Source organism: Chamaea fasciata, unplaced genomic scaffold, assembly GCF_029207755.1.
Source record: "Chamaea fasciata isolate MVZ Bird 193981 ecotype frontalis unplaced genomic scaffold, bChaFas1.0.hap1 SCAF_4, whole genome shotgun sequence".
In the NCBI taxonomy this organism is placed as follows: domain Eukaryota; kingdom Metazoa; phylum Chordata; class Aves; order Passeriformes; family Sylviidae; genus Chamaea; species Chamaea fasciata.
The window spans coordinates 73,302,804-73,317,515 of record NW_027094089.1 but is presented as its reverse complement, the minus strand read 5'-3'; positions in this window follow the sequence as shown (position 1 = coordinate 73,317,515).

The following is a 14,712-nucleotide window of genomic DNA, read 5'->3' as shown; positions in this document are numbered from 1 at the left end:
CAATCTGGCCCCTGTGTCCTCCGTGTTGGGTCACCCACAGAAAAGTGAGGAGATCACCACAGAAGCAATGCCCTGGCTTCAAAAGGCAGAAACTTTTCTTATTTGTTTCCCCCTTATTCTTCTCCCCCTAGTGCCTGTTCTGGGTGTGATTCTTAACCTGTTCCAAATAATCACACAAAGCAATGAAAACAGCAAATAATAATCAGTGCTGTTTCTTACTGTTACAAAAGAGACATTATAAACTGAAAACACAAAGATAATTTTATCTTTACTAATAGTCTAATATTCGTATGAGAAAAGTATTTGACATTTTCTACACCTCCAATTCTTTTCTTCATGCATTACTGAGCAGGCTGCGCCAGAGTTCATCCATTTAAACCCACATCAAAACTCAGTACATACACAGCAAAAGGATTTCATGATACAGTGGTACTTCCTAGCTGTGCTTTAAAAACTTAGCCATCTTTTCCCTCAGAGTTTCCTGGTTGGAGAAGTAAATTACTGCTAATAATGAAATTGAAATCAGACCTGATATTTAAAGTGAGGTAGACTGTCTCACTCTACTTCAGCAATTTGTAGGCTTGTGTTGAATATCACTGATACTTACTAGAAATGGCTTCATTTTGCTGTGTAGCAGAGGTTACCTTGCCCAAAGCTCCTCCACAGTTTTCTCTTAGCTGTTCCTTGTCAAATGCCATCTTGCAATAAGCCACTGATTTTTGCATTTCATTTCCTAGATAAAGTGTATTGCAAATAGATAGTGTGATTAGTGTTGCATACTGAACCCACAATAGGAAGGCTTCAAGGACCAATCAGCACTATAAGAAGTTGTTTCAGCAGTCAGACCTCACTCATGTCCCACCTTGGTTTTGTCTCTCTTTGGCAGCAACACAGTCCAGCTCCTGGCACCACAAGTGTCCTTCCTCCTCTCCTCTCCATCACTGGCCTCTGTCCCCTCCATCACAACCTCTCTCCCAGCTTCACGCCACTCCCAACCTTCTTCTTTTTGGGCCCCTTCTTTGCCCCACGTAGACAAGAAAAAACTGCACATGTCAGTGCTTTCCCACCAGATGGAATGATCATGGGAAGATGGGGGTGAGCAGCTCACAGGGATTGACCCTGAAGGACTGACTCGTGTCAAGCAAAGTGCACAGTGCTGCCAGGGTCAGGGTTTATTCATTCCCATCCTTGACTTTCATTCTGCCAAGTGCCCAAATAAGCCTCTTGTCCCACTAAACAGGGGCAGCCCACCTGCCCTTCAAGCGAGGGCAGCCATGAGCCATTGAAGGCTGCAGAAAGCACCCAGTGGGCTGCAAGGTAGCTCTAGTCCTTGTTTGCACAGAAGGTTGAACATTTCTGTGCATTTATCCCTGAAAAGATATCCCTTTCCTATGCTTCAGCAGCTGGTCACCAGTGTAGTAGCAGTCCTGACACCCAAACTCTGTCTTCCAGAGAGGGTGAAGCACACCACACAGGTGGCCCTCTGTGTGAGCTTGCCCAAGCAGGGTCACTGAGTGGACTGGGTGGTTTGTAGGCCACAGACTGGAGGATGAGATAGGAATTAATGTTTCAAGTCAGCTGGACTTATGATGTTCTCCCTCTTCCTGCCCCACATGTGAGGGTCAATGACACCTTCTGAGAGGTGTCAATGCCACTGCCACAGTCTTTGCTGCAGTACTCATCAAGGGATCAAGGGTATGTGGAACATTTTTCCACCATTTCCCTAGCTGCAGAATGTTTTCTGATCCTTAGCAGAAAGAACCAATTCCCTGTGAGAGCCCTACTACTAACACAGCAGCTACTGCACCAGGAACACAGGAGAAACCCATCCTCCATTCTGGATTCTCAGTACATTTTGGGATTCTGTTGGATAGCAGTCTTATAATTTCCTAATAAAAAAAGTATAAAATAACTTCTTTGTTTTCTGAAAGTTGTTATCCTATTCAGCAAAGAATCATCTCATGTCTTTGTAACTTACACCATTATTCTTCTTGATTAACAACAAAAACTGATGAGCTAGCCTTTCCAGGGCCCATAAGCAGAATCAGTCAAGCATAAAATATAAGAGAAGGGAAAACAATTAAAAGTTTTTTTAGTTACATCAGAGCTGAAGGTTATTTTTACTTTTTTCCCCCATAGAGTAGGAAAAATTTTGCTGCACACGCCTTTCTCAGTGATGGTATGTGGATATACAGAGTTTCCTACTGGTCACAGTTATGGATTAGTAAGCAACATGCATGTGATAGCTTTGAGCCTTCCTTTTATGATTGTGAAAGAAATGAACATGGTAGAGAATTATTATGTTATCTGGGACTATAAGGTTTATGTCAGAGGTCTGTCCATATCTCCGGTCCTTACAAGGCTCTAATGCGTATGGTGGTACTTCCATGTGAGAAGGAACAGGCAGAGAGCACCACGAGCTGACAGTGGTTTGCAGGTTGTAAAGGAAAGAGGACACCACCTCTAAATGTGGTGCAAATACAAGTTTCCACATGTCAGGGGAAAAGCTTGTTGTCCTGGCAGAGTTATCTGGGAGAAGTAGCTGAAAAGCTTTCCATTTAGATTTGACTGAAAGAGAGGCAGAATGTGGTGGTACATAGCACTGAGAAGGAAAGGGCATGGCATAGGCATGCCGTGAATATGAAAATAATATGAACCAGGTACAACTGTCTGTGACATAGCAAGGGGGGAAGTACAACTGGGGCAGCATTCATGCGATTCTTGAAATGCATGTGTCTTGGTTTAGGAAGACAGGTATCTGCTAGGTAAAATTACAATCAGAGGCTCTTTGGCAAAGATTTGGGAAATAGGAATAGCAGTTCTTTACTAGTATGTAATACAAAGCAAACAAACACAAAAAAAAAAAAAAAAAAAACTCCCCCCCCCACCAAACAACTACAGCATTAATGACAAACGACAACAGTACCAAGAACCTTGAGGGCTTTGTTTCACAAAACCCAGGGCAGTTTGGTTTCGGTGTCCCTGCAGGATCCTCAGAGCACCAAGCTGGAACAGTGGAAAAGTCCCGGGCTGGTAGCTGGGATGGCAGGGTGTCCCGGCAGGCAGGGGCAGGATGTCCCGGCAGCGCAGGGGGTGCAGGGTCACGCTGCAGCAAGAGGAGCAGCGCCGAAGAAGCTCGAAGGCGAGGCAGAAAGCACCCAGCTTCTCCTCGGCGTGCTTTGCGGCGGCTGAGATCCTCGAGGAGCGGCCGACACGCGTCTCCCGAACGCCGGAAGCAGAAAAGCACGCAGCTGCCTCAAGCTGTGTCTTTTACCTGCGTTATCTCCCCCTTCCACCTTTTGTCCATCTCTTTGTTTCAGCCAAGCACTCTCAAGTATCCAACACCCGGTCCCCTTGGCAACCCGTGGGGAAAAAATTCCCCAGAGAAAGAAGGAACAAACCCAACCCCCAACAGCATGGCATAAAACGGAGACCTGTAGTCATAATTTCTAAAAACACACAAATCACAACGAGTTAAAAAATTAGAAAGCATCTTGATATTATGCTGTGGTTGTGCCCTAAAATGCATAATTTTACAGAACATGTTCCTAGGTATAATAGATTTTAAAGAAGCCAAGGTCTTCTCATTTAAATTTTTATTGATTACATGAAAAGGTGAAAATATACTGAAAAATCATCCACACATTAGCACCTACTCACAACTAAATAGGTGCTGAGGAAGAAATGCAGCAAAACCAACCAGTGGAGATTATGTGTGAGGGAGAGACAATGTCCAAGCTAGGTCTGGAGATCTGACTTCTGCAATGACCTCCAGGAGCTGGATTTGATGAAACTTGGGATCCCTTGCAACTAAGAATGTTTCTAGGACCTTCTATGATTCTCCAACACTTCTGGATAACCCCAGAGGCAGGCTGTGTAGATAAACCTTCAATGATTTTCTGCAGGACTGGCATACAGACATCCAGAGATGTGAGGCTGGTGTGCCAGACCCCTCACCTTTCTTACCATATAGACACTCTGAATTATGTTTTCCTCTGCTAAAGGAACATTTTAGTTATTATATGCTTGCATCAGCTGTATATAAATGAAAAAGAACTTAATATGTTTGTTAATGAAAAAGTTAATAGTGGTATATTAAAGAAGAGTTTATTTAACTTTATTTAATTTAAAGGCCACTTAGTAGACTGAGCCTTAATGATCTACACTAAATGTATTCTTTCAAAGGATTTCTCCATTATTGGGTGTTCTTATACAAGAGTCCACATTTCATACACAGGATTTAGATGAATTGCTGCTCTGGGTAACACAGTGTGATAAAGAGACATTAACTCGTGCTAAATTACAAAGAAATTCCTTCAGAGGAATTGTTCTATCCCTATGAATATAAAAGACAACCTCTCTATCTGAGCATTTCCTGGGAAGTCAGACATTCTGTGCATTATACCAAACTGCAGATGTATTCATTATAATAACATAAATCATGATGACTCCATTTGTCAGTTCCACCTTAATTAAGCATTGCAGCCATAATGGACAATTTGAAGTGTTGTAAGAGACTGTTTACAAGGGGGTTAATAGAGTTAGGAGTCAGAATGAAGTGGTCTTCTATCAGGTGTGACTTTCCTGGTGCTATGAGGTGGCAGAGGCTTAATAGGAACACAAGATGGAAGGGATGACTGGAGCATCACCCTCAGTCTGATCTAAATGTGTTACCTGCTGGCTGGGATGTCCTGGTTTTTGCTGAAATATTTTTCTTTCCAGTACCTGGTGCAGTGTTGTGTTTTTGATTCAGGATGAGAATGAGGTTGATCACACACGGATGTTTGGTTGATACTAGGTAGTGCTTACCTTAAATCAAGGACTTTTCTGTTGTCCACAAATTGTTCTGTTTCCCAACAGAGAGGAGATGAGAAAGCAGCCAGGAGAAAGCATGGCCAAAGCAGCTGCCCCAAACTGCTCAAAGGGATATTCTACACTGTAGAATGTCATGTCCAGCATGTCAAGTAGGGAAGCTAGCCAGGAACCAGTCCTTCCTTGCACAGGGCTGTTGCACTTTTTAGCACCACTGTGTCTTTTTGCACGTACAGATGAGATTGTGCAGCATGGTGCATAAATTTGTACCTTTTGGAAGTTCTCTGTGGGATTCATTCCTATTCTTTTGATGCTTCTGCAAAACATGTCCCAATGCTAATTCCTAGCCTTTACTTGTACTGGAGGTTGCTGCAGCCTGCCAAATTCTCCCTGTTTTGCTTTGGGTGGGTAAGTTTATCATGTGTAAGGTAACAAACATTGGCTCTGCAGTTTTGGCTACATTTTCAATGCCTACTGCTCCTTTTGAAGCAAGGGCATGGGATCCAGTTTCAGGTGGGGCCAAAGCCTCTTGTCCAGCAGGGCCTTTGAAGAGTGAATGAGTGAGAGTTACTACCAATCTGTAGACAGAAAGAAGTCCACTCAGCTGAGTGGCAGCTGGAGCATGCTTCTCAGTTCACTGTTCAGGTATGATCAATAGCCCCACTATTTCGGAAACACTGCTGTGAGAAGACGCTTCCTAGATGCTTCAAGAAAATGCATGTACACATAAGGATTTTCTTTTCTCCCTGGGGCATTTCAAGTTTTTGGGGGGTTTTCGAGAATGAAAACAGGTCATGAAATCCTGAGACAGAAGCCATAAGTCTTCACCAGCTGTCTGTGACATTATTTCCAGATGTTCCTGCTCACAGCCATCATGGCCCACTGCAGGAATCCTGGCAAAGGAGCTGTCACTTTGATCTCTGTGTACCAGCTCCTGTGTACCCACCATCTCTGCTCCTGACTTTCCTGGCTGGACTGCATATTGCCCTTGTCTGCAAAACCTGTTACAATACAGAGACATTCCTTTGCTTAACCAAGGGTCTGCATTTCCTATTCATTAAAAGTATAAATGACAATTCCTGGGCATCTTCAACAATGGCCATTTGTAGGAAGGTTTGAGGTAAAACCATATTTGCATCCTTGAAGGGCATTCTCACTGAAGGAAGCAGTATGGGGCCTAACACCTGGAGAGACAGGAAGATTCCATGCCTCTCACCGCAGTTTTGTCAGGTCTAATCCCACTGTTCTGCTACCAGCAGGCTGCCATGGCATTTCACATCCAGACGTGGAAGGGCTTAATGAGGAACAGGCACTGCCTGCCTGCTGCAGGACAGACGACTTATTCCTCTTTTAACCTAGCAAGGCTGAAAGACAGCAGAAGTACAAAAAGTATAAAAAACAGAGCAAGGAATGGCAATCCCTGCTGTTGCAAACACAGGACAGCCACAACATGGCTCCTGGTTTTCTCCTGTACAGTCCCTTTGCTGCTAGGCCACGAATCTCCACTGAAAGCTGACCAGGCACTGGCACAGGGCCTGCAAGGAAAAGTCAGTTTCATTCATTCACTCTCTGACATCCTCAAGAAGTGCTGGGAGATGCACTAAGAGATTCTTAGAACCATAGAAAGTTGGAGCTAGAAGGGACCTTGAAAGCTCATCTGGTTTCACGCCCTGCCATGGGAAAGGACACATCCCGCTAGACCAGATCCAAACTCCAAGCCTTGTCCAAACTGGCCTTGAAAACTTCCCAGGATGGCATAACCACAGCAGCTCTGGGCAGCCTGTGCCAGGACCTCACCAGGGAATAATTTCTTTCCTGGTGAGAATTCAATCCAACCCAGTCTTCTGTCAGTGGGAAACCTTGTCCAGTCTCACCAGGCCCTTGTCCAGAGTCCCTCTCCAGCTCTCTTGGAACCCTCTCAAGTCTTGGATGGGACCCTAAGGTCTCCCTGAAGAGAAAGAGGGAGACTCCAGGCTGAACAAACCCATCTTTCATGCTGTCTCTATAGGAGAGGTGCTCCAGTTCTTTGACCATCCTCATGATGACGGAAAGCTGCTGAGAGTGGTTTTCAAGCCCCAGACCCTTCTGGGACCATGGTGCCTGGGAGGTGAGACATGCATTTTGATGCAGTGGATTCTGAAGGTCTGATAGATTTCCTCCCTCCCAAGAAGTCATCACCACCTGTTGCCTACAAGAAGCCGAGTCTCCCAGGACTCAGAGATCAGTGCAAGAGATTCCTGCTCCATCTGGTGACACTGGGTTCCCCAGGGCACCAGTGCCTTGACAGGGGCCAGGATGGCTGTGAGGAGCCAATTTCATTTTGATTTGTCTTAACAATAGTTGTCAGAGGCATATGGGGGAGGGGTTGAACAAGTGCCGCCTCCAGGAGGCAACGAGGAGAAGACGGAGGAAAGACTTGTCTGTGGGGGGACTTTGCTTAGTTCGTGTCTCACATGGAACAGGCAGTCAGCAGGAGAACAGGAAAGACACTGTACCCCACAGACATTCTCCAACCAGATGAAAAGATCTCTACCAGTGGACTGCACTGGGACATTGGGCTGGGCCAATAGTCTTCTGCCAGCAGGCAGGTTTTGGCAGGGGCCAGGGCATAAAAAGTAACTGTGTCACAAGGAACAGGGCTGTGAAGACTTGTGCTTTTTGTTTAGGGTTTTTTTGTTTGTTTGTTTGGGTTTTTTTTTTTTTTTTTTTTTTTTTTTTTTTTTTTTTTTTTTTTTTTTTTTTTTTTGCTTGGGGCTTTTAAAATCTTGCTTTATGAGTAGAGGGGTTTTTTGAGGGTTGTGGTTTGGGAGCTTTCTTGAGACTTGCTTTTTGGCTTTGGGATTTTTGAGTGTAGGTCTTTTGCCTTTTGCTTTGGCTCCAGCTTGCTTTCTGGCTTGCTACTCCTTTGCTCTGGCCGTAGCCCGTGTTTTGTCCCTGTTGCCCTGGCCCCAGCCTGCCTTTCGGCTTTCCTGCCCTCACTGGCTCTTGCTCGCTCTCACGTCTGTCCTGCCTCCCTGTGTCCCTGACCGTCGTCCTGTCTGCTCCATCTCTTCATTCCTGCCTGAGCCCCCTGTGTCCACCTCCACCCATCCCTGGAGCCAGCCCGCCGCAGCAGTCCTCGCCGCGACCCTGTTCAGGGCTCTGGACCTCCTGCCCGAGCGCCCCATCACCTCGTGTCCGGCCACCCGCTCCGCGGGAGCCGTCCACAGGCCGGCAGCGTGCACAGCCCCCGCCCCGGGGACATCCACGGCACCTCCCGACCTCCGGTGATAACGCTCCCGCTGCCTCTGCTCCTGCCTCTGCCTCTCTCCTCTCCCCAACTCCTTTCCCATTTTCCTTCCTTATTTCCTGTCTTTTCTAGCCCTCTTTGGTTTGGGCAACCCCTTTGGTTTTTTTTGTTTTGTTTTTTTTTTTTTTTTTTTTTGTTTTTTTTTTTTGTTTTTTTCATTATAATAAATGGTTCTCAGTTTTGCCTCGTTTGGCTTAATTTTATTCCGTTTTTAAAAGACCATCCATTTTTAAAAGAATTCCTTGCAGTTTGCCACGACAATGGCAAACACCAGCTCGCAGCAAAGAGGTGGACAGTGGCACTGGGAAGTTGTTGCTACAATCCACATAGGGTGGGGGATGTGAAGGGCTGTTCCAAAAGCTGAGCATCCCAAAGAGCTGTAAGGTGCACATGGTGCAAGGAGAGTACATCAGGACATCAGAAGAGGAGCAATAGGTGTGGAGCAAAATGCACCAAGTCCAGCCTGGCCGGACAAGAGCTGCTGGATGAACTTGGCAATTACAGAAAACAGATTTTTGAACACTTGTTCTTAAGTGCACTCCATTATACTGCAGGCTTAAGTATGAGAATACCCACTCCACTCTGAAATACAAATGCATGGAAGCATCTCTGCTTTATGCTGCCAGCACAGAGTGCAGGCTTCTTCCCAAAGTGGAACCTGCTGGTCTTCAAGTTTATACTGGATGTATGCTGCTGGTTGACTTAATTCTGCTTCTCTCTGCCCATTGTCTATGAGCCAAATGACTGTGATTTTATTTATCTACAATTATTTTCTGAATTGTGAAAAGTTCTGTGATTTCTGCCTCTCAGGTTTAAAACTGAAATGTATGGTACTAGGACACAGACCCATTGTCCTGAGCTTCCTGGAGGACTTTAACTGTCAAAATCAATGTCAATATTTATTTTAAGGAGTGCATTGCTGTGAAGAATTTAACATGGCCAGCAGCTCAGTGTTCAGGTAGGTAGACTTTTGTTTAATCCTGCCACAACAGATTGGGAGAGAAAGAAGGAAGAGTGGTAGTGAGAAAACTGAAGGGTTGAGACAAAAACAGGTTACCCAAAGGATGAAGGAAAATAAAAACAAAGGCATCCACTCATGACCTCCCACAAATAGACTGGTAGTGATTGCCAGTCCCTAAGCAACACCTGCTTTGGATGCTTTGGAAAAACTCCCTCCCCAGTTTCTGCTGGTGAATATGGTACTGTATTGTACAGATATCCCTTTGGTCAGTTTGTGTCAGCCCTCCAGTTTCCTCCCTACAAGATTTTTTCCCACCCGAGGCTCCTCTCTGACCGTTGATACTATGCTAGTTTGCTCAGTGAGAGCCAATTTTTGGTGTGTTACCAACCCTGTTTCAGCCACAAATCCAGAGCATGGCACCATACTGGCTGCTATGAAGGTAATGAACTCCATCCCAGCTAAATGGGGTACACACGTTATCCATAAATCATTCGGAATTCAGAAAGTGTGAGGGTGAAAGTTCTGGACCCCTTTGCTGTCATTCTTTTTTTGTCAATTACGTGGATTTGTTGGGACTTTGAGCAACATGGTCTAGTGGAACATGTCCCTGCAGGAGGATGGAACAAGATGGTCTTAAAAGTGTCTTCCAACTTAAACCATGCTGTGAATCTATTAATTAAAATTTGCAATCTCAATTGCTAGAATGGTGTTAAAACTCGCACAGGGAATACAACAGCTCAGGTCAAACACAAGCTGATGTCAAACAATTTGGGCATTTCCTTATTATTGTTTCCTAAGCCCCATGCTTGGGCAAACTGTGGCAGAATTTGCCAGTGCATGCAAGACACCTGTGATGATGATCCAAGAACATTTCTCACACCTTAAGTCTACACAAAAGATTTGGCTGTGGTTGTACAGAGCAGACAGCAGTCCCGAGGGCATGCATGCCCTTAGAGGAGGACAGAGGTGCTGCCAATGAGATGGCAGGTAGAGAGAATTGTGAGCTTGAAAAAGCATCAGAAGGAGCACAAAGCAACCCTCAAGTATGCCTATGCATCCAAAGGTAGATACATTTCTATGTAAGTCATTGAGAATAGATTATTCATCAGTCATTAGCCATAGCTTCTTTTTAAAAGAGTGTTATGTGACAGTAGTGGTTAGCAAGATTTTTTCCTTTACTAATGGTATATATATACATGTCAATACAGGCATTTCATGACACAGCCAGGATGGACTCTAGGGCAGGGACAAGGAGAGTTCTCCCACCCTCCAGGGCCCAGTGCCACCCTGTTTCTGCTTGTGGCCAGCAGTTACATGGGTAGAAGCTGAGGCTCTTCCCATCTGTCTTACAGTGGACAAGAGATTTTGGCTTGGAACAAAAAGGCTGCTGGGGCAAAAACCCGCATGCCTGGGAGTCCCTTTCCCTCAGCAGCCAGAGGACACCCTCTCCCATAGAAACACAGTACAGCAGAGCCCTGCTCCAAAGCAGGGAAGGCCTCAGCCAAACCCCTGTGGTCTTCAGACAGGAGAGATGCCTTCAGGTTCTTCTGTACACCACTTGACTCCAGTCCCCAGCAAACCATTCCATCTTGCATCCGGGGTTGTCTTGGAGGGTGCCTCTGCTTCATGGGGAGAACAATCTCCCCACAGTACCAAGGACACTTGAGGACCTGACACTCTTCACCAACACTGACCTCATCATTTTGTGGTGGCTCTGCCCCAGCATGGAGCACCTTTTTGGGTCCAACCATGCTGCAATGGGGGAGAGTGTTCAGTGGCACCGGGCTGCAATGCCTGACCATGTCTGATGGATGCTTTTCCATGAGGGCCTCCAATGTCCCACTTCAAATGCAACTACTTGGTAATTTTTTTTCCTTAGAAAGGCAGGACACAAGGTGAGGACAAGAGTGAAAGCAGGCATTTTGAACTTAAAAAAATTACTTTTATTTTAGGAACCAATAAAATTATGGTAAATATTTACAAATAATTATCTCACATAAAGGTTACATAAAACCAAATGTCCACAAGTAACAGTCACTCTCATGAAAAGACACACAGATATTGAACTACGCCAATCTTATTGCATGTTTCTTCAACTAATCTAAAAATAAAAAGTGTTGCAGTCAACCATTTAACTTAGAATAAAATCACAAATTCCAGTATTGACAGGAAAAAGAATTAAAAACAAACAAACAAAAAACCAAAAAATCAAAAGCCCCCCAAAACAAAACCCTTCAAACGGCCCCTCCTTTTTGACCCATGCCTTATTACCCCTGGTCCCCAGCCCACCTCCCCTTTTGCTACCCAAAACAAAACCCAAAACAAAATCCCCCAAAAAATGTTTGACGTCTTTGGCAAATTGGCACTGCTGTAATTACATTCAAATATTATAACACACAAAAGCAACACACAGCACTAAGGAAAAAACACCAAGATTTCAAGTTTGTTCTTTTCCTACTAGAAAAAAAGAATACAAAACATACACATTTTAAGAAGCATTTTTCATCTGTTTTGCAACAGATGTTATCCCCTACTTTCAAAGGCAATTCAACAGTTATTTTTAGGATTTTTTTGTAAGTTATTTTTTTGTTTGTATGTACTTTTCAAGGTGAGGAGGCTTTTCTTTTTCTCCCTCTCTTTCCTCTCTTTTTAAAGAAGTAAGATTCAATGCAGGCATTGCAGACTTTGGTGGATACAATAAATATGTATTTCTTTGATGCCAGAAGTCCCTTATACATAGTAGTTTGTCTGTAAGGAAAAAAAATTTTGTTCCTTTTTTTTTTCTTGGAAAGAAATTCCATTTGCAATGAAATGAGTTTCTGTAATTTCGGAATGTACAAAGGCCACTACACAAAGTGAAAAACCAGGACAAGATTTTTTTTTCCCACAGGAGGCTGAGCAAAGGGAAAGGCAGGTCTAAATGCCCACCGGCCATTTTTCCCGCCTCATTTACACAAGGCAGAGCCAGAGACCTTGGACACAGAGGTCTGGCTGGGTGGTGTTTGGGGCTGATGCAGGACTAGGACCCACCTCTCCACAACCCCTGCAAGCTTCTGAGATACTCAAGTGTGCCTACACATACAAGTGTGTAGACAGCAATCCCTACATGCATGCCTGTCTACCCGGCAATGCTGCAGCTGTGTCCATCTCAGTCCTTTCAGTCTGGCTCCCACGCTGGAGCACCTGCATTCTGTGAGCCTTTCACAGGACTGGTGAGTGAGGCCGCTGCTGGAGCTGACACCTATGCCAGCTGTGATGCCAAGGTGAGCAATCCGGGCACCACTTTGACATGCTTTTCACTCAGTGTTTGCATGTCAAGTCTCATTAGCTCAACCAGAAAAAGAACACTAACTGGTTTTGATCCTTTCAGATCCTTTTGTTTGTCATAATGTGGTAACACGTCCCTGTGACAAAGAGCAGGTCTGAGGAGCTGCAGGGCTTCCTAGCTGGCATCCCCAGCCTTGTGTCACTACTGAGCATTCTGCCTCCAGACAGGAGCAGCAGCTGGCTGCAGCTCGGAATGTGTGCCCAGTGCCTCTGTCAGTGCAGGTTGCCTGACCCGGCCCTGCCTAACAATACCCACATGTGACCATCACTTGCATGCTTAGCAAGACTTCAGGGCATGTTAGCCAAGAGCTGTTTGTCCTCTAGCACTTCATCAATGCATCCAGAAGAAAAACCAGTTTTTTCCAGAGTTTACTGGGACAGAGTCATGGAGTGGGTCAGCCTAGTGCTGTGCTACCTCTTGGGTCTCATGCTTCCCAGTGGCACATGCATGCAGAAAAGTGCACGGAACCAGGAAGGACACTTGGTCAGAGCCATGTTGCAGCCAGTGACAGCTACACAAGCTGGCTCTGCTACAGGCCATAGTCCTTGAAGCTGTGGGTACCCACATCTGGAAATAAGCAAGACTGTAACATGGCTTCCTCTCTCCTCCATACTGAAGGATGTGTAAAATACATAAATTAAAGAGAAAGAAAACCAGGAATATAACCCCATTAGCTAAGACCAGCATGGCAAAGCATTTACCAACATCCGTTAACTGCTAAGACCTGGTACAGTGAGGTCATCACACCTCCCTCACCCACCATGCCACTCTCTCCCACTGCGCTGCCCTCACACTACAGCACCAAGAGGACTTGGTCACAGGGAGTCAAGGAGGGGTGACAGATTGTGAGCTCCATGTACCCTGGTGCTGTTTCTTTCTTCACCATCTCTTTCCCAAGTGCCTCAAGCACTGATGTTGTCCTAACACCTGCCAGTCCAATCAGAGAACTTCTCAGACATCTTGGAATGAACAGTCGCTCTCTGGCCCCATGACGCCAGAGCCCCAAGTGTTTTTCTAATTCAACAGTGATCAAAGAAAACTTTCGATCTGTTGATCCAGTCCTGAGACATCCAGAAGTCTGCAATCAGTAGAGCTGCCTAACAATAATAACTGAACCTTCAGACACAGATGATAAACTCAGTGTCCACAACATTCTTTGTCTTCCTTATGGTCACAGTCTGACAACATTTAATTGAGGCTTTCCTCAACAAGTCAGTTCATACAGTCCTGGCTCCAGCCTCCACTGGTTTAGTCTTATAGTAGCATTGTCCCTCTCCACCTCTCAGATTTAGTTTCTTAGCCTGTATCAGCAATGTATTTGATAAAATTATTGCTGGAGTGTCAAGTACTGGAAAACCCTCTATCTAACCAAGTGTATTACAGAGTTCAGTGCTGAAACTGCCTGAAGGCACTTTGTGGGGTTGATTTCCACAAGGGTTTAGTAATGATTCACTGCTCTGCAGGGCATCCCACCTGAGTAAAGGATTACCAGGGCACCCCAAACCCCAGCTCTGAGCTGGCTCTCTCCCCTCTTTGCTGCCCCTAAGGGTCATTTGCTTCCCATCTCCAACTCACCCAGTAACTCCTTCCCTATGAAATAGTGAGGCCACAGAGGATAGATGGAGGCAGACAATCCTCCATCATCCCCAGATCGCCATCTTCAGTAGAATAGCGCCTTTCAAAGATGCTCCCCAAAGAGGAGGATTCCCACAATGAAGACTATGGACAGAAAGTCTTCCTGAGGAAAGCAGTTCGTAAATCTCAGGTGAAATATTCCCAAAACCAGAAAGTACTGTCAAGAAGTGCCTTTTCCAGCAGCATGGCATGAATACTCCATGGTCTAACTTGTACTGGCTATTTGTGACAGAAGGATGTCCCAGCAGATGTGACTGAGCCATGGCTGCCATGTTCGGGAGACGGGTCATGCACAAGTCCCTGCTTCGCATGTGCAAAGGTGGGAGTTTTGGGTTTCCCCTCAGGAGCTTCCTGTGCATCCACAGAGTCCCTGGGATGGAGCCCATTACCATGACTTGCAGGCCAAGAGCTGCCCTCATGAAAGCCTTGAGGCCAGTCAGGCCTGAGCACTTTGGGTCACTTCAGCCAGCTGCATCCACAAATCCATCTTTTGGAGGAAGCACACGTCATGTTTTTCCTAAGACCCCAGCCCAACTACAAGCACTTCTGGCGTGAGTACGATAACATCTGCTGATCTCATGTTTGGTCTTCTCAACACTATCTGAATTAATGTATGTCACACAATCCATGCTGCTGAGGAAACAAGTAAAAGTAATGTGATTGTAGGAGACAAGGCAGAGTGGGTAA